This window comes from Camellia sinensis, chromosome 1 (assembly GCF_055761805.1).
Source record: "Camellia sinensis isolate YWXY chromosome 1, ASM5576180v1, whole genome shotgun sequence".
Taxonomy (NCBI): Eukaryota; Viridiplantae; Streptophyta; class Magnoliopsida; order Ericales; family Theaceae; genus Camellia; species Camellia sinensis.
This window is the reverse complement of record NC_138961.1, coordinates 6,676,950-6,703,897: the sequence shown is the minus strand read 5'-3', so window position 1 is coordinate 6,703,897 and position 26,948 is coordinate 6,676,950. Positions and strand designations below refer to the sequence as shown.

At 35.5% G+C, this 26,948-nt stretch overlaps 1 long non-coding RNA gene across 1 annotated transcript in view; it reads left to right on the top strand.

Moving 5' to 3' along the window:
- The window catches only part of LOC145791371 (uncharacterized), a 30,550-nt gene extending 16,785 nt beyond the window's left edge, over positions 1–13,765 (top strand). Inside the window, exon 2 of the long non-coding RNA XR_014331133.1 lies at positions 13,348–13,765. This is a non-coding gene — a long non-coding RNA (uncharacterized LOC145791371). The remainder of the gene's footprint in view (positions 1–13,347) is intronic.
- The last annotated feature ends 13,183 nt before the right edge of the window (positions 13,766–26,948 follow it).

Sequence of the window (26,948 nt, the reverse complement as noted above, 5' to 3'; positions counted from 1 at the left end):
TTGAACACCGTTGTTATGGCAGTGCGGATTCTCAACCATCTTTTGTCTGGGTCTTCTCCGTTATCTCGTCTGCCACGCCCGTTTTTATTCTGCCGATCTACTGTATTGACCTTTGCTGAGGTCTTCTTTTCCGGTACTATGGTTGCACTAGTTTTTGCTTTTACACGTGCGCCATCCTCTTCTACCCTGATGTGCTGATGCACTCTCTCCATCAGGGCCTCCATGGTGAGGGGTGGCGTCATGGTAATTGAATCCCTTAGTCGGTTCCCTACTGGTAGGCCTCTTTTATATTGCGCAATGGCTAGATTGGTGGGGCAGTCTCCAATCTGGTTGAATGTCTCCCAGTAGCGACTGTTGTAAGATCTGAGGGTTTCTTTTTCACCCATGTCGATGGAGAGTAACTGGTCTATCTCCACCGGTGTTTTAGTATTTGTTCGAAACCTCGTTACGAACGCTTCCGCCAGTTGAGCCCAGGAGGCTATGCTGCCTTCTGGGAGCTTCTCGAACCAGGTCAAGCCTAGGTCGCCAAGACTTGACGGGAAGAGTATGCACATTAAGGCCTCGTTTCGCCTGTACACAGCCATGACTTGGCGAAAGTGGCTCAAGTGTGAATACGGGTCCGTCTTCCCTTCATATGTATTGAATTTCGGCTGAAGGAAGCCTGATGGTAGGGGCGCGTTTTCGATTGCTGGGACAAACGGCGAAGTCTGTAGTCTTGCCAACGCCTTGTCCGTTGGTTCGTAGGCCGGTCGCGGTATTGGCATTCCAACCTCGACGCTTCCATGCGTCCGAGGAGCCAACCGTTGTAAGGCCGAAACTCGGTGTGGATCCCTTGCCCTGGCGTCCTCCTTGCATCGTATTTTTTCTTCTAGCACGGTTCGCAAGTCGGATGACCTGGGTAGCTCTGTTTGTCTGGATCTGGTTTGGTGTGAATGTGAAGGCCAATACGTGCTTCCTCCAGTGTATGATCTTTCGGATCTCGTCCTCTCAGACCTGGAGTGACGAGTTCTTGAAGATATGGAGTGAGTGTCGCCTGTCCTGAGGCTTCTGCTCTCTCCTTGGGAGGGCGTAGTATTCTTACTACGATTCTCTGAGTGGCGAGGGGGCGTCTTATGCTTGCGCCTCTCTCCTGTCGCCACATCTTTAGTCTTCATCTGGCGTTTTAAAGCCTCCATGTCCGCCGCCATCTTTCGAATTAGTTCATCTTGTTCCTTCACGCGATCTTCCAGGGCTTGGGGAGCAACCCTCCTCCTTTGCCTGTCGGGACTTTGAGAGTGACGAGGACTGCTATTTCGCCTTCCCCTGCCACTCCTCCTGGAATTATGTTGTTGGGGCTCCAAGTCCGTCATGGGAGGGACAGTAGGTAATCCTTCACGCCTTGCGCCCCCTTCTGGAGTTAGTCCGTCGACGGCGGACTGTGGCAAGTCTTCGATGTGTGCCATTGAATGAGAAAAGGAGAGGCTTAGTCAAGAGGTTTTTGTTCTTGTCTGTTCTTCCCATAGACGACGCCAATTGTACGGGGAGGAAATAATTCTCCTCGTATAATCTTGTTGACCAAGTCCACGCTCCTCCGTACGACGTCGCTTTGTCACCTAAAAACACAAACGTGAGCTAGCCGGCGGGTGTGTGCCGGAAACCTCTCCGATGCCTAAGTCAGAAAACTTGACAAATAGACAAAGCTCTAAGTTCTCAGAAAGATTGTGTTCAATTACCTCCTCCAAGGTGATGCTTGTAGGCTTTTATAAGTTTCCCGTGGCACAATCCTGGTAGGACTTGTATTTCTCCATGCAGAGTCCTTCTAGGATTCATACTCCAAAGGATAATGCTTATCCTTTTACACCCTCCCCCACTGCTTACGATATGACCGAAATAACATTGGCTATGCTGAGCCACAGAGAAGGCCGAACTATCCTTAGCTCGGTCTTCTCTTCTAACTCATTACTTCGGCTGCCCTTGTTCAACCTTGACGTACTTAGATCAAACTTCCAAGTAACAAGTTCTGACCGACCTAACCATTGTAAGTCACGACCAGACTAACTCCGAAACCGGCCTTCTCAGAACATACTGTGACCGGACTAACTCTGAGACCGGCCTAACCGTAAGTTGCCTAAAGACCGGAGTAGTTTTACTCTTCCTTGGGTCGAAGTAAATATCTCTTCTTGAGCCGGAGTAATTTCTCCTCCTTGGGCCGAAGTAACTTTGTCTTCCCAAGGCCGGAGTAACTTTGCCCTTCTGGGCCGGAGTATCTATTGCGGCCTTCTTACTTAGTCCTTCGCGTTTTGGGCCTCAATGCCCAACTCGCGGCTCGGCCCAATTTTTCCCAAAAATTACCCTCTCAGGTATTATGTCGACGACGTATATGTCGTGACTTACCGTTATACATGTGATTCTGTGCCCTGCCTATTGCAGATTGACTATCACAATGAATGCAAATAGCTGGCACAGGTTTTGGCCACATTGGAATGTCTTCTAAGAAGTGACGAAGCCATTCTGCTTCTTCACCTGCTTTGTCTAAAGCAATGAACTCGGATTCCATTGTGGATCGTGCGATGCAAGTTTGTTTTGTGGACTTCCAAGAAACAGCAGCGCCTCCTAGAGTAAAGACATATCCACTAGTGGATTTTGAATCTTTAGTATCCGATATCCAATTGGCATCACAATAACCTTCAAGTACTGCTGGATATCGAGTAAAGTTCAAACCATGATCACGAGTAAATCTTAGATATCTAAGAACTCGAATGATCGCTTTCCAATGGTCTTCTCCAGGGTTACTAGTGTACCTACTCAATTTACTTATAGCATAAGCTATATCAGGACGAGTACAATTCATTAGGTACATTAGGCTTCCAATGATTTGAGAGTATTTTAACTGAAACACTGCATCACCTTTATTTTTCGATAAATAAAGACTGATGTCTACAGGTGTTCTAGCTAAATTCAAATCATCCTTGATAAATTTATCAAGTATTTTCTCAATATAATGAGATTGAGATATTGCATATCCGTCAGATGTTTTAGTAATTTTCATTCCTAATATAACATCTGCGACCCCCATATCTTTCATATCAAATCTTTTGTTAAGCATCTGCTTAGTTGATTTGATCATGTTTTGACTGCTTCCAATGATAAGCATGTCATCCACATAAAGACAAACTATGACATATCCTTGGTCAGTGTTTTTAACATAGACGCATTTGTCACATTCGTTTATCTTAAACCCATTAGTAAGCATTGCATGATCAAATTTTTCATGCCATTGCTTAGGTGCTTGTTTTAATCCATAAAGGGATTTTACAAGTCGACAAACTTTCTTTTCTTGCCCTGATACTACAAACCCTTCGGGTTGTTCCATATAGATCTCTTCATTTAGATCACCGTTTAAGAAAGCTGTCTTAACATCCATTTGATGTATTTCTAAATTAAACAACGCTGCTATAGCAATAAGCATGCGAATGGATGTTATTCTTGTCACAGGGGAATATGTGTCAAAATAGTCCAGACCTTCCTTTTGTCTGTAACCTTTAACAACAAGTCTTGCTTTATACTTGTCAATTGAACCATCTGCTTTCATTTTTCTCTTGAATATCCATTTATATCCAAGAGGTTTAGAACCTGATGGAAGATCCACCAATTCCCAAGTATGATTTTGCATAATGGATTCAATTTCATTATTAACAACCTCTTTCCACAAAGGTGCTTCAGAACCTGTCATTGCTGCCTTAAAGCTTTGAGGTTCATTTTCTAACAAGTATGTCAGAAAATCTGGACCAAAGGATTTTGATGTTCTCGCTCTTTTACTTCGTCTTGGTTCATCATTAGTTAAATCCTGTTGGTCGAGACTATTACTAGTCTCTTGTGTTTGATTGTCATTAGTCTCTTGACTTTGTGTACAATCATAAGTTCTTTTCTGTGAACTTAATTCCTGTCCTTTCTTGTAAGGAAAGACATGTTCAAAAAACACAGCATTCCTTGATTCTATAATAGTGTTCACATTTATATCAGGTATATCTGATTTATAAGTCAGAAACCGATATGCACTACTATTCTGAGCATAACCAATAAACACACAATCTACTGTTTTTGGTCCTATCTTAGTCTTTTTAGGAACAGGTACTTCAACTTTTGCCAAACACCCCCACACTTTTAAGTATTTGTAGGAAGGTGGTCGACCTTTCCACAATTCATAAGGAATGCTTTTGGTTTTCTTGTGGGGTATTCTATTAAGAACATAATTAGCAGACAATATTGCTTCCCCCCACAAGTTCTGTGGTAAGCCTGAACTTAGTAACATGGCATTCATCATTTCTTTTAGGGTTCTATTCTTCCTTTCAGCAATTCCATTTTGCTGTGGAGAATAAGGGGCTGTAGTTTGATGAATAATGCCATGTTGTGCACAAAATTCATTTAATGGTGCATCATATTCACCACCCCTATCACTTCTAATATAAATCAATGAATTTCAAAACAAATTCAAGAAAAAACCAAAATAATTATGACTACTCAAGTCAGAATTAATGTTTTGACAAAATCATAAAAAATTTTGCCTAAGAATCAAACAATTCAAAAACCCATTTGATTGTATACATTCTTGCAATTCAATAACAAATAAATGTCACTGTCATAAAATATTTGTGATATAAGAAAATTAAATTATCTCAACTAATGCAAGAGATACACCCCCATATTAATAAAATGGTTCATGGTTTAACAAATTCTACTACGCAAGTAAAATAATTATTAATGACATCTCATGTCACATGATTCAATAATCAACATAAAAGATTTCTTAAATTACTTCCCAATTAAACGGACCGATATAATTACATACATCTTCATGTTTAAATTTCTCTGGTGTTTAAACACCCATTCAAATTGATTAGAAATATTCAAATTAACCTGCTTATGTCCAAAGTCGACATAACAATTTATCATTCCAAATCACTTGAAATTAATGTTAAGAAATAACTTGAGTTGATATCATACATGCATATCAAACGCACAAACTAAAAAATAATGATTTAACAAAATAAATTAATCATGCACGATCCCATTACTTGCATCATAAAATAAAAGGATTCTCAACTCATAAATAAAATCCAACGCATTTAAACTTTAAACTTCAAAATGACAAAACATACCTTCATTTAATAAGTTTGATTTGTACATAAATAAACAAATTAAATATGCATTAAAATGCTCTTGTGAATATATATATATATTTTCCGACTCAAGTGCAGAAACAATTCAAGACTATGAATCCATATTGTAATAAAAATAAAATTAGTTTGTAAAACTAATATTTTACTCTAGAAACAAATTCTACCATGTAAACTCACGATGAACTATGATAAAGTCAAAATAATTAACACCTTTTCACAAAGGGTTCAAAAATAAGTGAAATCATAAGTTACTTACAAAATTAACAGATTGAGACCGAGTCACAAAGTTACATGATGATTAACAAAATTAATTTTCTAGTTACTAAAACCAGAAAATAAATTACAAAACAAAATAATTTTATTTTCCTTGTTACTAAAACTAGTAAAATAAAATACCGAAATAATATCTGATTACAAAAATCAGAAAACCAAACCACAAATTAATTTTCTAGTTACTTAAACCAGAAAATAAATTATAACACAAAATCATTTTATTTTTCTTGTTACTAAAACTAGAAAATAAAATACCACAAAACTATCTGATTACAAAAATCAGAACAAACACAAAATAATTTTCTAGTTACCAAAATTAGAAAATAAATTAAAACACAAAATAATTTTCTAGTTACTAAAACCAGAAAATAATTATAACAACAAAATAATTTTATTTTCCTTGTTACTAAAACTAGAAAAATAAAATATCACAAGAATTTTCTGTAATACCAAATAATATTCTGAATTGTTAATGACACCAGTATCGTACTACTAGTAGTTGTCAAAGAAAAGAGACAGTATATTACTACTATCTGTCAAATAGCATAAATCACTATTTGTTTTTCCAACCAGAATATTAATTTGAAAACACAGAAAATTAAATACAATGAAGATACCCAAAAAAGAGTCTGTCTTAAGATTGTTGGACAATCTTCACTGTATTTAAATAGATTAAATTCTGTTGTGTACAAAACAACAACAAGAATAAAAGAAACAGAGAAAAAGAGAGAATTGGTTTGATTACAAAAATCAAACTCGAAATAATAAATAAATAAATAAAAACAGATTTTATTTTGTTACAAAAACAAAATTAAAATCTGATTTAAATAAATAACAGTAACACAAAAATTAATTAAATAACTTACTTGATTTAATTTCTTCGAATTATTTTCTGATCAAGTCCAGTGTTTGACACTGTGTCCTTAAGACAGATTCGTCCTCTCCACGGTGCTTTCAGAATGTGGACGTCTATCTCCCAGGATAAAACGATCTACTACAAACAATAGCAGCACTACAAATTGTTTGCCTTACGAACACACTAAGTGTTTATACTCTCTCTGACAAGAAAATAATGCAGCAAAATGAAGAGGAAGTTTGCAGAATTATGAATGACGAAAATTAGAGTTACAAAATCCAAATGAGGGTGGTCCTATTTATAGATGTGAAGGTGGCTCTTGGTTTTGAATTGAACAGGTATCATACCTGTTGGGTTTTGAATTCAAACAGATAGCAATTACGGGAAGGGCCCTGTTTGGGTGTGCATTAATTCCAAAACAGTTTATTTCTGTTTGAAACCGGGAAGGGCTCTGTTTGGATGTACACTAATTCCAAAACAATTTAATTTGAATTATGGATTTTATTTTAATAAAAAATAAAATTAAATTCAAACGTTTTTGGCCCAAAAAGATTAGAAGCCCAACCCAACTACACACCACGCACCCGCACCCAGCCCGCCCGACCGGACGGACGGCGGCACGCGTGCGTGTGTGATGATTTTTGGGTCCAATGGGTCTAGCCCATTTTGCCCATAACCTCTCCCTCTAAAACACTTGGGTACCCCTTGGGGCACACCCCAAGTATCTCACCTTAAGCCTTATAAACCCTTTCAAAACTTCCCACCAAATCAATGTGGGACAAGCCAATTTACAACCTTAAGGAATTTCCACCAAAACTCCATTTCCATGGAGCACTCTTTGGCTTCAATTTCCCATTCACTCGGTAATGGTTTTGATCAACCAAATATACCACGTGAATCACAACGCGGCATAGAACGCGTTACCACTTTGACCCGAGTAAATCGACACTCGGGGCCCACCTAAAAAATAGACCTAACTTAGGAAAAATTAACCATTTCCAACATATATATGTATGTTCTTCTGCTTCTTTATTAGTTTAGTGACTTATCTTAGTAGTTTTTTTTAGATGAGAGAATTATCTTAATATTTGTTTCATATATCTATTGAACAAAGCTACACACCATAATTTTTTTTATAAATTCGGAAAATGTTAAAGACTCATGAATTCACCTAAAATAATATGATAATAGAATTAGAGTAGATATTATTGGGTGTATAACAAATCAGAACATATCATATCACATAATTCTATCATATATCTAATGATTTATTCTATTCAATTTTATAAAATAATATTTTAATTTTTAAAAAGTTATCAAAATACACAACTTAAACATACTGTAATAATAACTCGTGCCTTGCACGAGCATGTGTAAACTAATATATGTATATATGAGCAATGCTATAGACCACTAATTTGCCATTACTAATCCCACCACTAGTGAGGTGGCAATTGAAAAAATAAAAAAATAAAAAAAAAAAAAATGACAAGGCATAAACACACTGTGGCAGTGGGTGGACTCACTGCCACATCATTAGAGCCACCACTAATTAATGGTCTAAAGCATTTATCTATATATATATATAAATCAAATTTAATTTGAGTGAGATTCAAATTCACACCAAAATTAAATTGACATTACAAATTCTCAATATTTTTTTCTCTAATTACATAGAAATGGGCCTAGGGGTCACTCTCATCAATTAGTGGTATCGGTGGAAAGTTGGGGTGTGTGCGCTATTTGAAAGGAATCAAGATCCGCCCTTTGAGTTTTCACTTTCATTTTCTACTTGTAGAGTTATTGGATTCACTTTTAGATCAAACTTTGATGATCTGAATCGTTTACATTTTAAGATTTATTGAGTATATCATATTTGTAAAAAATCAAATTGATCGGATATCAAAAACTACATGTTCGGATCATCAAACTAAAAACTATTTTTTAAAAAAATTTAATAAACAGTTTTCCGATCACATACTTTTTAATATCCGATCAACTTGATTTTTTACAGGTATGATATACTCAATAAATCTTAAAAAATAAACGGTTCGGATCATTGAAATTAGGCCCCAAAATGAGCCCAATAGACTTGCAAGTAGGAAGTAAAGGAGAGAATTCAAGTAGAGGATCTTGATTCATTTGAAAGGAATCAAGATCCGCTCCTTGAGTTTTCTCCTTCATTTTCTACTTGTAGAGTTATTGGGTTCACTTTTGGATCCAATTTTGATGATCTGAACCGTTCACATTTTAGGATTTATTGAGTATATCATATCTGTAAAAAATCAAGTTGATCAGATATCAAAAACTTCATGTTCGGATCATCAAACTAAAAACTATTTTTTAAAAAAATTGAATAAACAGTTTTCCAATCACATACTTTCTAGTATCCGATCAACTTTATTTTTTACAAGTATGATATATTTAATAAATCTTAAAAAATGAACGGTTCGGATTATTGAAATTAGGACCCAAAATGAGCCCAATAGCCTTGCAAGTAGGAAGTAAAGGAGAGAATTCAAGTAGGGGATCTTGATTCATTTGAAAGGAATCAACATCCGCTCCTTGAATTTTCTCCTTCATTTCCTACTTGTAGAGTTATTGGGTTCACTTTTGGATCCAATTTTGATGATCTGAATTGTTCACTTTTTAAGATTTATTGAGTAAATCATACTTGTAAAAAATCAAGTTGATCTGAACCGTTCATTTCCTACTTGTAGAGTTATTGGTGAAACATGTTCTGCAATCCATCCCAGTGTATCTCCTGTCTGTTTTTCGTATGCCTGACAACTTCCAACATAAAATTACAGCTCTAATTCGTCAATTTCTTTGGGCTTCATCCAAGGGTTCAGGGTTAGCATGGAAAAAATGGACAGCTCTATGTCTTCCCAAAGGTTGGGGTGGGCCAGGCTTTAGGGACCTTACCTGCTTCAATCAAGCCTTACTAGCAAAACAAGCATGGCGGATTCTGTCCTCACCCAACTTACTGCTCTCGAGAGTTTTGCTAGGTAAATATTGTCAAGGAAATTCATTCCTGGAGGCTAAACACTCATCATTATCATCTTGGGGTTGGCGAAGTATTTTATGGGGATGCTCGTTATTGCTTTCTGGTCTTTAGTGGGTTGTGGGCAATGGTTGGAATATCAATCCGTTTGAAGCTCAATGGATTCCAATTGTTTCAAATCCTTGTAAAGGACGCGGCTTGAGTGATCTTTGTCCTGCAATGAGGGTAGAGCATTTCATTCACTCCTCGTCTCGATCTTGGAGGTTGGATTTATTAACTTTGTTTTTCCCAGCCCATGTTATTCCTCATATTTTCTCTATTCACATCCCCCACGAGGATCTTGAGGATAAAATTGTTTGGGGTCCAACTAAAAGTGGTCAATACTCGGTGAAATCAGGCTATAAGCAGGCCTTAATTCGTCAGTTCCCAGATTTTTGTAGGCCTGATCCGGACTGGACCGTCTGGAAGCGACCTTGGCATTTTAAAATTCCTCCCAAATGGACTTTGTTTTGTGGAAATGTCTACACAATATTCTCCCCGTTAAACATGAACTCAAGAAGCGAGGTCTCACCATAGATGTTGTCCTCTGTTCGCGATGCTCAGCGAATGACGAAACTATTGAACATCTCTTTTTTGATTGTCGTCTCTCTCAAAGGGTTTGGCGTGGGTCTATTTTGGGCGTAGATTTTGGTAGTGGAACACCCTTATCATTCTTCTCCTAGTTCAAGCGTTGGGTGGAGCAGATTACTGATGTTGAGATTTTATTTCATTCCATTGCTTTATTATGGGCCATCTGGTTACAACGTAACTCAGCGGAATTTCGTGGTGCAATATTGCCCACTGAACATATCTTGCAAACAGCTCGTGAAGTGCTTTCCACCTTACTGTCACCTTCTACTTATGTTGCTCATGACATTTCCTATTCGGATAGTATTGTCCACCATTCGGTTGCTAACCAGGTTATCTTGCAGAATGCTGCCACATCCCTTGCAGACTATCTGTAACAACGGATTGTCGTCGACGGGTCTTGGACCTCGGTCATGGCCAGGACGGGTTTGGCTTTGGGTATGTCTAGACAACGTGGACAATGTGGTTAAGCAGGAAGCCATTTTGGGGCCACACATTTTATCTCCTCAACAAACGAAAGCTGCTGCGGTTCTTCAGGCCTTACGGTGGGCATCACAGCAAGGGATCAAGAGCCTCCTTTTGCAAACAGATTGCCTGGTTTTGGTACAGCTCATGCACCACTTTGATCAAGATGAAGACTGCCAGCTCCATTCTATCCTACATGACATTTTGTTATGCACTAAGCAATTTGTTTATGTTGTCTTAGAGAAAGTAGATAGAGCAGTGGTCCAACCTGCTCACTTTCTTGCACATTCTGTAAGACTCTTTTGAATCTTAATGAAATATCTATGCTGTTTTCGTTCTAAAAAAAAAAAACAAGACTCTGGCAATTAAATAGGCAACATTAAGATTTAATTTTTATTAGTAAATTTTTTATGATAATTTTTTAAAATTAATTATTAGTGACTTTTTTATTAACGAATTTGAAAATAGATTTTGAAAAGCAAACCAAACAAGGCTGTAATTTTTTTTATCAGCGCTTGATGAAAACATTGCTTATTTTTCTACATGATTTATTAAGGTCTTGTTTGGCAACATCACTTTTTAACCTAAAAATCAAAAAATCACTAAAAAAATCAAAAAGCCAACAACTTATACTAAAAAGTTAAAGATTTCATTTTCTCTTTTTTTTTTTGCACATATTTTTGTAAAAAAATTAAAAAATTAAAAAATCATTATAAACATAATAATTTTTGGGTAAATTACACTTACAACCCCTGAGGTTTGGGTTTAATACATATCACCCCATAACGTTTGGGAAATTACACTAACCCCCTATCATTGTAATTATTTATATGAAATGAAAACATTGAACTCATGGACTCTCTCTTTTTTTGCTTTGCTATACTTTCTCTTTTTTTTTTTCTCATTTCCTTTACTTTTTTTTTTAAATGTAATTTCTTCTATTTTTCTATTAGGAATTGTTACCTTTTATATAAGCAGGGGAGTTTGTGAAATGAGACTATCAACCACAAGGGTGAGAATGTAATTTCCAAAACGTCAGGAGGTGAGTAGTAATTGGACCAAACCTCAAGGGGTGTCAATGTAATTTACCCATAATTTTTTTACATCATATTTTAGTTAAAAATCAAAAAATTACTAAAAAAACCCCTTTCTAAATGAGGCCTAAGTTAAACTATTAAGATATGTCCGTAAGTCTTCCAATTTAAAATCAGTGAACGTATAAAGAATTTTGCCAAGAATGGAAATGTGTTATCAAGATTAGATGAGTATAGTGTTGGATTTATATATAGAATAAATTTGAACCACATATTAAAGTTTATGGATTCAAAGTAAAATTTATAAGCACGTAGAATTACTGATCCAAAACTGCACTAGTCTTTTATAATGTCTAGGGAGTTGTTTGGGAAATGTTAGATTAGTATATATTATTTTTTATTTTTTATAAAAAAAATGAAATATATGGGTTGGGTTTAAAGTGATATGGTAGAAAAATGATGTGACTTAAATAAGATGATTATGACCTAAATAGGATAATGTGTTAAAATAGTATGTGTTATTTTAGCACATGCCAAACAACCACTAGATCTATGTTTGTTCATTTTTTAATTAGGGAAAGGCTTCCCTTCAGTTCAAATCTGGACTGGAGGCTGTTGTCCGGGCTCATGAGATTTACCACGAGTCCCGTTTCGATGATTTAAACCATTCATTTTGTTGGGTTCTTCGTATATATTATGCACACAAAAAATTAGGTCAATTCAATAATCATAATTTATTTAATTTATCGCATTTGTTATTAAAAAAATTAATGTGTCTATTTTAAAAAATATACTTGTCATCTATTTTTTTAGAGATAAATGCGATAAATTAAATATGTTATGATTATCGAATCGATTTAATTTTTTTATGTATAATATACATAAAAAACTCGACAAAATAAACAATTCAAATAATCAAAACAAGACCTGTAATAAATTTCATGGACTTGAACAACAACCTCTTTTCTCTTTTAATTATATATATATATATATATATATATATATATATATATTATAGACTCTATATAACATACATAAGTGGCAGGGAGGTCACGTGCCCCTGGATTTTAATATTTTTTTTAAAAAAAATTTGTAAACATAAAAAAAAAATTTAAATAAAAAAATTATAAAAATATTATTAGTGATATTTTAAAAATTATGGGAATAATAATAGTTGTTTTAATTGAAAATGAAGAGACTATTATAAACTATATTATCTATGAAAGTTTTTGAATGTAGCGGTGATGTCATTATTATTGATATGGAAGTATAAGTAATTTCACTATAAAGATATATGAAATTTATTGGATTGTTAGTTACATTTGACATATGAGGTTCACTCTCTATGTGTTTAAGTACTCTTAGTTGGTGATATCATATATCAATGATGACGTAGTATTACCATTATATTAAATTTTTAATCAAATTTTGTACAAAAAAAAATTCATTACATAATTTATTTTAAGACTTATATTCATTTTTTTTTATTGTCCATGATACACTCGTTACAAATAATATTTTTTTTTTGTTGATGTTTTTCAAAATCAATAGTAAAAACTTACGCGAAATATTTTTGTAAATTTTTTTGATATTGTAATTAATAAGTACTTCCTCTAATTTAATTTTCTGGCTCTGTCACATATGAGCAGTATATATATAATTTTCTACCTCTGCCACTAATTTCTCTGATTCCTCTCAATATTTTTAGAAACCAACCACTCTTTACATTCTCCCAATCGATTACAAATAGTAGAGCAATTGAAAGAAAGAGACAGAGTGAACACCTACTACTGGGCATAATGGGCTTCTTGGTCCGGCTTTGTGGGTTGTTGCTTTGCTTTGTTTTACTAAAGTTATGTTGTAAGTTGTACTCGTCAATAAAAAGAAGAGAGAGGGAAGAGGCGATGAAGACAGCGGGTGCTGTTGCAGGGATGGCTTTTGCGGGGTTGGGCCTAGCTATGCTGGCATCATCATCATCATCATCATCATCATCATCTGGCTCAGAACAAAAAGGTAGCAAGAAACTGATGAAAGCACCAGGAGCAGGAGGGGACTCTTACATCTACAGGGATGATTTTGAGAGAAACCCAGCTGGTTATTTCCGCAACAATCGTCTTAAAGAGTGAAAGATGAACAACTTGGTCTTACGCGTTTTGACAGGGATTGGGTTTCTTTTGTTGTACTCTTCTTTTTGAAGCTATGGTTCGTTCCTGTTGGTCTAAAGACAAGAATATGCATGGTTTTGGCATTTTGGCCAAGAATCTTTTGTTTTGAATTTTGTGTCTTCCGTTGTAATGCAAAATCAATCCCTAAAGTAAATTATGTGAAAATCTTTCATGTGGGTGAATCTTCATTTTTGAATCAATGTTTGGATTAGGTGATTTGACAAGGGGAAAAAAAAAAAAAAAAAAGAAATCCAAACCTATAGCAAAGTATATTGAAAATAAAGTCACACATACACACAGTTCTTTCTGATTACATATTGCAAAAATATCTGAATCCTGTAGGAGATCAACCCAAATTGAGTTGGCAGCCACATGGAAGGGTGGCCAACCCACATGGTAAAAGGAAGGCAAAAGAGGTTGGCATGAGTTGGCAAGTCATGAGGCTTGAGTTGGCAGCCATGAGGCTTGCCAACACACCCATGAGGCCTCCTCCACCTTCTGTTTTGGTGTATAAAATGGAATGGTGATGGTGAGTTGAACACGCGGCAAACACACAAGCAAGAGAGAAACACACTGCTGAGAGAGAGGCACAAAACAGAGAGAGCTAGTGAGAGCTATATTCTGTTTGTGTGTCAGAGAGTGTGAGAGAGTGTGTTATATAGAGAGACAGTGAGTTGAGAGTGTGTAATCTCCTCCATTTGTTGATATATAACAACATCGCTCCCGTGGACGTAGGCCGGTTTGCCGAACCACGTTAAAAGTCTTGTGTTTTTGCTTGTGAGTGTCCCCTGGTGTGCCCAAGATCCGCAACAATTGGTATCAGAGCCCGGGTGGAGAAAAATCGAGTTTTTTTCGAAAGTGTCCAGATTTCGAAGTGGTCGAAATCCACTTTTGAGCATACCAGGAGGAAGGTCAGGAGGAGAGGAGTCCAAAACTTCAAACCACAGGCCAATCGGAGGTCTAACGCGCCGCCACGCGCCACCTGAATATCGCGAGAGAAGGCCACTCGCACCCACGCGCCCCACGCGCCGACGAAGGAAGAAGACGAGTGGGGGCGCGCGTGAAGCTGACGTCAGGCGGACGTCATCCTAAGCTGAGCCGAGCCGTCGAGCCGTTGACCGCGCCGCTGACCAGGCCGAGCCGCGCCGCTGAGCCGCCGTTGACCGCGCCCCTGCGCCGTTGACCAGCCGATCCGGAGGAATTATCTGGTGCTTCTCAGGCGCACCAGATTCAGCAGATCTGAACCGTTGAAACTGTTTTCGCTAGATCTAGGCCATTCGGAGTCCGTTTTTGGCGATCCAATAGTGAGTTCCAACTATTTGGAGTAGTCCGGACACATCCGTACGGTTAGTTTTTGAATCGGAGGCATTCAAACTCTTTTGGCTAGATCTAGGCCATTCGGAGTCCATTTTTTGGCGATCCAATAGTGCGTTCCAACTATTTGGAATATTCCGGACCCATCCGTACGGTCAGATTCTTAAATCGGAATTTCTTTAAAAAGGGAAGAAATTTACAATGGCAGGAAAAGGCGCAAGTTTCATGATTGAGCCTTTTAATGGCAGTAATGACTTTACCCTGTGGCAGCAAAGGGTGAAAAACATTTTAATACGAGAAGGTCTGGTGAAAGCTCTTCTCAAAAAGTCCAACAAACCGGAAGACATGAAGGATGACAAGTGGGAGGAGTTGAGGGAATTGGCAAACAGTACAATTCAGTTGTATCTCGGGAACAACACACTCCGGGAAGTCATCAGTGAAGTAGATCCGGCGGAGCTATGGGCAAAGTTAGAGATGAGGTACAAGTCAAAGTCTTTGACAAACCGGTTATCTCTGAAGAGGCAGCTATATACACTTAGAATGCCAGAAGGTGCGAACCTCACAGAACATCTGGACGAGTTCAATAGGATCACAATGGAATTAGACACCATTGGAGACAAGACCCAGGAGGAAGATAGGGCTATGATCTTGCTGGTCTCTCTACCTGCATCATATGAGCATCTCAGGACAACTCTATTGTACGGAAAGGATGCTCTTGGACTGGATGAGGTGATTGCTACGCTCATTTCTCATGAGTCGATGAAGAAACAGGAAGGTAGCAGTAGCAAACACCCAGAAGAAAATGCCATGGTTGCCTCAGAAAATGAGCAAGGCAGAGGTAGGTCCAATGATAGACGGGGTAGATCCAAATCAAGAGGACGTTCGCAATCAAGGTCAGGCTTCAGGAGAAAGTGTTATTACTGTGATCAGGAGGATCACCTCATAAAAGACTGTGCAAAGCTCAAGGAGGACAAGGCACACAAGGAACAGGCGAGCTCATCAAATGTCGCTGCTCCAGTAAATGCTAAGGATGAGTATGCATTTACAGTTTCGTCGAGTATGACGAAACCTGACTGGATCTTAGATTCCGGAAGCACATATCATATATACATGGATAAGAAACTTTTTTCTACCTACCAAGCCAAGGATGGAGGTATTGTTCGAGTGGCTAACAACACTGTGAGTAAGATTGTTGGCATGGGAACAGTACGGCTGAGAATGGAAGATGGAAAAATTTTCACGTTGGATGGAGTCCGACACGTGCCAAGACTGAAGAAGAATCTAATTTCCTTAAGTATGCTAGACATGAAGGGTTATAGCTTCACATCTAGCAAAGGAAATCTCAAAGTCATCCATGGAGATACGGTGATGCTACATGGACGACTGGAGGGGAATCTGTACAGGCTTGTGGAGAAGGTTGTGACAGACGGAGCTACTGTCACTTACCGGGCAAGACGTACAAGACATGCACAGAAGAGACATAGGGCCCAGCAGACATGGCAACCAAAGTGTACAAGAACGCATGGAGGCAGTTCGGAGGTGCACAAGACGGAGCCATTGCGGCCAATTTTAAAGACAGCTCAGAGCAAAGAGACCAAGACAGCAAAGCATGTCCCAGGGAAGAAAGTTTCTTTTGCTCCTGAATTAGAGACATATTGGATCTCTCCAAGACTGGATGGAAGGGAGAGATGCCATCTCAAAGAGTTGCAAAGTAAGCTTTGCATGGCACCCCAATGAGGGTGTGCCGGGCACTCCAGGCAGGGGGTGCTATTATGGATCACCTCATATGGGTTGAGGGGGTGATTTGTAGGAGATCAACCCAAATTGAGTTGGCAGCCACATGGAAGGGTGGCCAACCCACATGGTAAAAGGAAGGCAAAAGAGGTTGGCATGAGTTGGCAAGTCATGAGGCTTGAGTTGGCAGCCATGAGGCTTGCCAACACACCCATGAGGCCTCCTCCAACTTCTGTTTTGGTGTATAAAATGGAATGGTGATGGTGAGTTGAACACGCGGCAAACACACAAGCAAGAGAGAAACACACTGCTGAGAGAGAGGCACAAAACAGAGAGAGCTAGTGAGAGCTATATTCTGTTTGTGTATCAGAGAGTGTGAGAGAGTGTGTTATATAGAGAGACAGTGAGTTGAGAGTGTGTAATCTCCTCCATTTGTTGATATATAACAACATCGCTCCCGTGGACGTAGGCCGGTTTGCCGAACCACGTTAAAAGTCTTGTGTTTTTGCTTGTGAGTGTCCCCTGGTGTGCCCAAGATCCGCAACAAATCCTTCAAACCCCAAACATCTGTTGAGCAAAGAGTTGATACAAAACATTCCACATGGTTGGATGGTTGGTGAGCATGGAAAATAAGAAATACAGTTGACGGAGCAAACATACATGGTTCAAACATGTACATAAAAGGCTTATTATTCCAAGAGAATTTCATGTTCATCTTCATGTTCATCACTACTACTTGCCTCGGAGACCACGAAAGTAACCACTGGGGTTGCTTTCAAAGACAGACCTGACTATCACAAGAGCCCCTCTGGTTCCGGGAGCTATCATCATCTTAATTACCTTCCCACCAGAGACAGTGCCGCGGCCGAAATAGGAAAAGAGAGATCTCGTTATTGGATAACAATTTTGGTATAATTATACCATATTTTTTGAAATATAAATTTGATAATGTTTTATCTTTTGAAACATGTGGTGGCATAAGAATAATGGGACAAAAAATTGGTGCCGGCTAGTGGGATGGAAGATCCGAAACCCTTTTCTTCACGGCATAGGTTTTGCTTTTTTTTTCTTTGCTTCTTTGTGGATTGATTAAGAATGGTATTGCCGACAGTCAAATTTCACCATAATTTAGTTTGGTGGTGGATATCATTATTCATGTAGACATTTTTTATTATAAAAATTTTAAAAAAACTTACAGTCCAACATATGTAAAGAAAAAAAATTATAAAAACATGAAGGGTAAATCACAAAAACATGAGAGGAGTGCAACTTAAAGTTACACTCCAATTATTTTTGAGTTGCACCCACTATATTTTTGTAATTTTTTTTTTCTTCTACACTGAACTGTAATTTCTCCGAAATCCTATTTAACATTGACTAAGAAATCATTGATTAGTGGTGCTACTTCTAACTGTACTAGGAATCAATCAACTTTAAAAGGACCCAATCCTAATCCAAGAACTGTCCTAGTCTTATTTTAATGCCCAAAAATCTGTTAGTCAGTAAGCTACTAATGACTTCACCATCTATAATTCCTTATCCGCAAACTAATTGCCTAAAAAAAATAAACTACAAAAATATCTAAAATTTAATTTGAGTGCGATTCAAATTCACACCAAATTTAAATTAACCCTATAAAATCTTAATATTTTTCTGGTTACGTAGAAATGGGTGTGATCACTTTCATCAATTAGTGGTGCTGCTTTTGCTTTCACAAGTAAATGACACCATAAAAAGACAATGTCAATCTAAAATCAATAGCATATAGTTCATCATTGAAATCCCTCTCTGTTTCTCTCTCTCTCTCTCAGCATAGTTTTTTTAGGTTTCAATTTTAAATTTTTTTTTTTCAAGTTTTCAATTCATTTTATTTTATTTTATTTTTAATGATTTTTTATATTTTAATCAATTTTCTTTTTCCATTTTATATATGCACATAATCTAGATAAATTTAAAAAGTATAATATTTGTGAATTTTTTTAACACAAAAAATATTAAAAAAAAAATGAAAATTAAGTACATTTTCATATTTTGTTATATTTATTTATTTTTTTTTAAATTTTCTTTACAAATATTTTACATTTTAGGTACGTTTAAAAAGTAAAAAAAATGATTAAAATATTAAAAAAGTGTAATAAAAATAAAAAAAGTACAAATTAAAACTCAAAAAATAATTTTTAAAAATTGAAATTAAACAAACTAATACAACTTGAAACATTTGGTGCAATATAAAAGCAAAGTTGAAGGAATTAGGATCCTCTCCATTCTAAATTTGCAACGGAAGACTTCTATTACATATCTTATGACTCTAAAATAAGTGTGTAAATTTATGATTATTATGTTTATTAAAATAATATTTTTACAAACGTTGAATAATATAATGAACATCCTCCACTATAACTATGCAATGGAGAGAATTTAGCCCAAGGTGAAGCAACTTCTTCATCGGTTTCCTTTCCCTTTTTGCTTTACTTTACGAAAATCATGTGAAGCAACTTCTTCATCGGTTTCCGTTTCCGTTTCCGTTTCCGTTTCTTTTACTTTATGATTTTTTTCTTTAGATTATTATATTTGGATTAAGGATTCAAAGAGTATTTTGTGAAGAGAAAGCCCAAAGTATAAAAAAATTATTTTATAAATTCTTACTCAAAATTTTTGAGAATAATGTTTGAGGGCCACAAAATGTATGGTTTAAATGGCTCAAAACTGTCAAAACGATGTCATTTTGCGTCTTTTTGGCAGCAAAACGACGTCGTTTTGACAGTTTCGAGCCATTCGAGCCACAGATTTTCGGGCTTTCTACCAGTGTTGAATTTTTAACCAAACATTATCTTAGGATAAATTATACTAATCTCTTCCAATTAATTAATAAATTATAATTAAACTATAATTATGATATAATTACACCACAGTTTTTTGAAATATAAATTTCATAATGTTTTGACTTATACAATTAATTAAAGGGATGAAAATAATGTTGTTCTCTTTTTTCTTTTTGTCTTTTTTAAACAAAAATGTTTGTTTACTCTTCGTTAACCATGTCCAAACACCACCTAATCTAAATATTCTTACTTTATGTTTAAACAATACGTTGAGAGAATGAAGGTAATTATGTTAATTAATTAGGTAAAATGGTGTAATTGTACCATTTAATACCCGTACATATTATCATTTAATACCCGTACATATTTAAATACAAAATATTTAAGCATAATGCAATAATTTCATCACTTTTGTTAACACAGCTAAAGCTTTCAATATTGTATGAGATATTACTATAAGTTTGTAAGATTGTATAATTAAATATAATATTAGTATAATAGATCTTACTACCCATATATGTATAGAGTATATACCATTAACCCTATAAAATTATATTAGTGCCCCCTAAATATTTTATTACCCTGACATTTTTAAATTTTCAAAAAAAATAACGATAACTTACTATTTTGAATTATTTATTTATTTTTTAAAAGTACCCCTTTCTTATGTTTAAAAAAAAAAAATGTATGAACTCTATCATTTGACGAAACTATCTATATTGCTATTTCTTTATCTTCCCCCAAGTGACGACTTGCCATCCCCTCTTGAATTATTAATTTCTATTTTTATATGATTATTCTTAAATTGGAGATTTTTTTATTGTTAGTTGGAAAAATATATATTACTACTCGTAGAATTGTTGATCAATAAGTTCTGTTAATGAATGTTTAAATTTTGTAATATCTCCTTCTTGTTGATTATGAGAAAAAAATTTCAAAATTGTGATTAATATGTACTCTCTGTGTTGATCAATAATACAGTGGCTTCAAATAGCAGGGGTGGTTCAAAATTTAACACATATTATTAACACAGTTTTGTGTTAATATCTCCCAATTCATCACAAATAGCAGAGCAATTAAAAGAAAGAGACAGAGTAAACATAATGGGCAGTAGTGAGAGCACCCAAAGCTCCTCTAATGGCGAATGTGGGACTCCGAAGAAGACAGTGGCTTCTGTTGCTGCTGCTGCTGTTGCAGGGGTGGTTCTTGTGGGGTCGGGTCTAGCTATGCTAGCATCATCATCTGGCTCAGAAGAACAAAAGGGTAACAAGAAACTGATGGTAGCACCAGGATCAGGAGGGGCCTCTCACATCCCTAGGAAAGATTTTGAGAATGACCCAGCTAATTATTTCCGCAACCATCGTCTTAAGAATGGAAGATGAACAACTTGGTCTTATGGGTTTCGACAGGGATTGGGTTTCTTTTGTTGTTCTCTTCTTTTTGAAGCTAGCTGTGGTTCGATCCTGTTGGTCTAATAACAAGAATATGTATATATGGTTTGGGTTTTGGCATTTTGGCCAAGCATCTTTTGTTTTTAAATGTTGTGTCTTTTCTTCTGTTGTAATGCAAAATCAATCCCTAAGCTAAGTTATGTGAAAATCTTTCATGTGGATGAATCTTCATTTTTTAATCAATGTTTGGATTGGGTGATTTGACAAAGAAAAAAACCAAAAAAAAAAAAAAAGTAACCCATGTTTCCTATCTCCGGCACCAATTCCTTCCACTTCTGCTCCGGCGTACCCATCAAATTGCCACCCATGTTCCCTACCACCGCCGACAATTCCTTGGACTTCTCTACTACATAGTTCATCAGACTCCCTGCTCCCATCTCTTTCTCGTTTTGTCTCAGCATCACCCTCACATAGTTCATCACTGAAATCACAGCTCTCTCTCTCTCTCGCTTTTGATTATGGCCCATTTTCAGAAATTTGAGTTTTTTTTTGTTTTCTGTCTATTTTTATTTTCACTGTATTTTTTTAATATTTTAAGTAAATTTTTTTTTTTTACTTTTTAGTTACATCTAATCTAGTTACAATTAAAGAGTACAAAATTTGTGAAAAAAATCTTTTAAAACCTTATTACTTTCCAAAAAAAAAAAAAAAAAAACCATAATTTTGTATATTTTTGTATTTCTCTTGTATTTATTGCTTCTTTTTTTTTTATTTTTTTTTTATTTTTATATATTTCTTCACTAATTTTGTATTTTTTAAGTACATTTAGATTATGTGTATCTAAAAAAATGATTAAAATATGAAAAAAAAATCCACCAAAACATAACGTATACAAATTTAAAACTCAAAAATAATTTTTGAAAACTCAAAACTAAACAGGGTACACGAACAGGGTACACAACTTAGAGGTGAAGTAACTTCTTCCTCTTTTCCTTTTTCTTTTACTTTCCTTTATGATTCACTTTAGATTAAGTATTTGAAGCGTAATGTGTGGAGAGAAAGTGGAAAAGAATGATTTCATAAATTCTTACTCAAATTTTATTATCCAAACATAGTCTTAGCTAGGATAAATTATACTGATCTGACTAATTAATAAATTATAATTCAATAACAATTTTCGTATAATTATATCACATTTTTTTGAAATATAAATTTGATAATGTTTTATCTTTTTACACGTGGTGGCACAAGAATATTGTAACAGAAAATTGGAACAGGCTATAGTTGGATAGATGATCTGAAGCCCTTTTCTTCATGTAGAGGTTTTGCTTTCTTTCTTTAAAGAATGGTTACTGACGATAGTTATATTCCACCACATTTTGGTTTGCAACCGAGCTAGAGGATTTGAGGCTCAAATGCCGCGAATCATGTTTTTTTTTTTTTGGTTTGATTTTTTTTTTTTGTGGAAAGGTGGTTATGTGTACCTTAAACCCTAAACCCTAAATTGTAAATCATAAAATTCTAAATTCTAAACCTTAAATCCCAAATCCCAAAACCTAAATGTTAAACCCTAAAATCCTAAACCCTAAGGCCATGTTTGTTTGGGTAGACATGAGCTTGGGATTGGACTAATAGTCCAATAAAATTATTAATCCGATGTTTGGTTAAACAATTGAAATAGGGACTAATTATTTTAAGCTTGACTATTAGTTAAGATAGGATACATAATTCAACGGATTCGTAGTTCTAGACTATTAGTCATGAGAATGCTAATCCAGTCCGTCTAAACAAACATGACCTAAATCTACTTCTACTCATAACCACCCTTGCAAAAAAAAAAAAATTTAAATAATAAAAAATTTCTAAGCATTCGCGCGCCTCGAACTCAATCTTTATTCTTTAGCTTTGTAGTGGACATCATTAGTCATGTGGACCATTTTTATCATAAAAATTTTAGAAAAAATTACAATTCAATATATAAGAAGAAAAAAAATTACAAAAACATGAGAGGGGTGCAAAACATGAGAGGGGTGCAACTTTGCACCCCAGTTATTTTTTAGTTGCACTCTAGAGTTTTTGAGTTACACTTACTATATTTTTGTAATTTTTTTCCTTCTTATGCACTGAACAGTAATTTTTCCGAAATAGTATTGAACATTGACTAAGAAATCATTGATTAGTGGTGCTACTTCTAACTGTACTAGGAATAATCAATTAACTTTAAAAGGACCCAATCCTAATCCAAGGTCTGTCCGAGTCTTACTTTAATGTCCAAAATCTGTTAGTCAGTAAGCTACTAATGACTTCACCATCTATAATTCCTGATCAGCAAACTAATTGCCTAAAAAAAACAAACTACAAAAATATCTAAAATTTAATTTGACTGCGATTCAAATTCACACCAAATTTAAATTAACAATATGTTTGGTGAAATTTTAAAATTATGATATGAAAATAGAGTTGTATTTTGAGTTCGTAAATTTTGAAATTATAATTTGAGTGTGAAAAATTTGTTTGGTTATGAGTTTTGAAAAAAATTTTAAATTGAGTTTGAATTAAATGGTGTCATATGATATTTGATACAAAAACTTACAACTCAAAATCAAACACACAACTCAAAATTCTATTCAAAACTCATAAAAAAAATTTAAAAAAATTCACAAATATATATTTTTTTGTAATATAAAAGTAATAGGTGAAAAAAAAAAAAATCTAAAACTATTATGGTCAACCAACCGGTTGATCGGTAGGACGTTTGGTGGGATAACTGGTTAGTCTAAATTTTCCCATCTTAGAAAGAGTTTTCAAAAGTGTGCGTAGAATTAATTTTTGAAAACGCTAAATAAATACTATACTAAAAAATGAGTGTGAAATTATATTTTTGAAGCCTCCACCAAACAGACCCTTAATATTTTTTCTAATTACATAGAAATGGGCCTAATCACTTCCATCAATTATGGTGCTGCTTTTGCTTTGACGAGTAAATGACACTTTAAAAAGACTCAATGTCAATCTAAAATCAATAAATCTACTCACCCATAAAATGGGTAAAGAATTTGTCAAGAATGGGAATGTATGGGTGAGATTAGATGAGTGTAATGTAGGGTCCATGTGTACAATAAATTTCGATCACATATTGATATCTTTTGGTAAAATTTGAGATAAAAATTATATATATGTAACATTACTGATCTCATTTATAATGTCTAGATTTATATTTGTTATATATATACGCAAATATTGGTTCTTTACACACTACAATAAAATTAACTATTTACGACATCATATTTATGGTATGCATTGAATGCATGTCGTAGTTAATTCATTCTACGACATGTTTTTTTTTTTTTCAAGCCGTTAATGTTTTTTTCAATAACAACATACATATCATGTATATCGTTAATTCATATATTTATGGCATGCAAAAGTATGTCGTAAAAAATATATATTTTTACGACTTACAAAAATATGTCGTAAAATATTTACACTTAAAATGACATACATTGCATATTGTAAAATATTATAACTTTACACGACATGCTAATAAATAAGGATGCCACGATATACGGTGTAAACATAAGTAGAATCATCATTCAATGTAGGAAAACATATAAGAGCAAAGCATAATTATAAAGCTAGAAATAAATACTTTAAATTAAACATATCTTTACAACAGTGTTACTCACAGTTGGTTCTGTGGTGCAAGTGACTGGAACGTGGCGTTTGACCTACACAGACAGATACAAACGTAGCACACTTAATTTGCTATATAACCAACTAATTAGTTCCATTACTTAGGAACTAATTGGTCTAAATGTCGTTGTTCTTGTTAAATGCTCATGTAATGCAAATGGATATCAATTACGGGCGTAAAACACGTTAACAGAGGCCCAGGAGTGGAGTAACTGATACAGAAAAGTGAAACCGAGGCTGTCAAACAGCTGCACGTGCAGAGCTTCTCAGCCGCATGTGCGGGACTCTCTCCGCACGTGCGCCACAAGGTGCTTTTTATGCAAAAAGCTTCCAGTACCTCCCCTGTTATCTGCACATGTGGGCCTACCCGCCGCACATGCGGTTCTGGGTGTTCCAGACCCAAATTTCTGCTCTGTTCTTTTTAAAGCTTTAACCCATCAAAGAAATCAAACCTAAGTTCGACTAAATTAAAGGCCAAAGGTGAACAACATGGTGTATAAACAATTTCCAAGGTCATAGAACTTCAAATTCAAACTCAAGTTCCTCACACACATAAGCAAGTTCATGGTTAAAGAAAACAAAATTCTATGCATATAATAATCCTATATTTCAACAAAATTATGGAAATCTAAGTTAAAATCATGCAAGACCAAGTAATTAAGCTTGGGTAATGCTACATATACAAGGATATAGAAGAATTCCTCCTATTAGGGTTATAATACAACTTCTATTACTCAGCCCTTCACTCTCTCCCTCAATTCCATGCGTTCAAGGTGACAATTCATCTCCATGCAAGAATTAAAGAAGAACTCTTACCTCAATGAGTAAATTTGACGGAGTTGCTCCAAATTCTCCTCCTCTCCTTCACCTTTCTCTCTTTCTCTTCTTGCTCTCTCAGATTTTTTTTCCTCTCTTTCCTTTATATTGAGCTCATATATATATATATATATGTGTGTGTGTGTGTGTGTGTAAATTATTTAACTTGGATTAATTAAATGAGAGTCTCTTTATTTGAATTACTTAATTAATTACATTACATTACTACCTAACTTAACTTAATTTAAGGTGAACAAACTCTACTCACTTAGTTCATTAACTAATTTTATCACTCTACGATTTAACGAATCAGACAGGTCTTTATATAAAGGAACATATATGTTAACAAACATAATGCATATAAATAAGCATATAAGGCACAGATATATACATAATTCAGATTAATCATAAAAGTAACAGCTAAGAAAAAGGCAGGTGTTACAGTCTCTCCCCCTTATGATGTTTGGTCCTCCAAACTCAGGTGCTATAGGCATCCCATTTTTTACTGTCCTTAAGACTTGGACGTCATCATTTGTGCACTCGATGATTGTGACTATTTGTGCTCGTTTTGGTACCGAAAGTCCTTGACAGAATGTCCTGTCTTTGAGCCTTCAAACTCCATCCATTATGTGCCTTGTTTTGGACAAAAATCTTTAAGCCTACAACCCTTGGTGGCTGTCGGCCACCAATTGAGGCTGCCAGCCACCCAAGTGGCCTGCCGGCCATCACTAGTGGATGATCGGCCACATTAGTGGCCTACCGGCCATTGATGCCTTTTTGCAGATATTTTCTTGACAACTGTTCCAGCTGTTGGCACAATGGGCTTGATCACCATACATGTGTATGGACTGATATAACTCAACCAAAAGCTTGTTTTTCTATAAATATGGGACCTTCTCCCCCATTGTAGAGGGTTAGAAAATTTTGGAGCAAAATTCACTCTCTCTTTCTCTAGTTTTCTCTCTCTCTCTCTTGCAATTTTGGATACATTTGCTCACAAGTGCTATACTTTTGCATACACTTTCTTAATCAAACTTGATCACCTTTGAGTTGAGGTTCTTAGAGGCCTTCTTGGAGCTTTAGAAGGTGTTTTTGACTTGAATTTGTGCCTAAAATTGTTGCTGGCTTCAAGAGGTATAACACTCCCCTTTTACACTTGTTTTGCATACTTGTTTTTCCATCTCTTTCAACTGTTTCGGGCTGATTTTGAACTGTAAAAAACTCTATTTTTAAGGCCCAAAGGTGGTGGTTTGAGGCCATTTTCAGTTAGGGGGTGGTTTTCCCTTCTTACTTCTTTGCTTGTAAAGTTTTTTTACCTTTGTTCACCACTTTCAAACCAACTTTTTTGGGCCTTTTAACCACTAAATTTCAGAGGCTTTTTAGTAGCAAAAAACACATTTTTAAGTCCAAATTTAGAGAGGCTAGCCTCCCCTCCTTGTGTCTTGTTTGCATGCTTAGTTAGCTTTATATGTTAACATATTTTTCTAGCTTAACTTAGCTCAAGTCCAGCATATATTAGCCTCTGAAATAGCCTGCTTCAGCACTGTTTTGGGTTGGTTAGTTCATTTGAATCTTGTTTTGCATGGTTATAATGC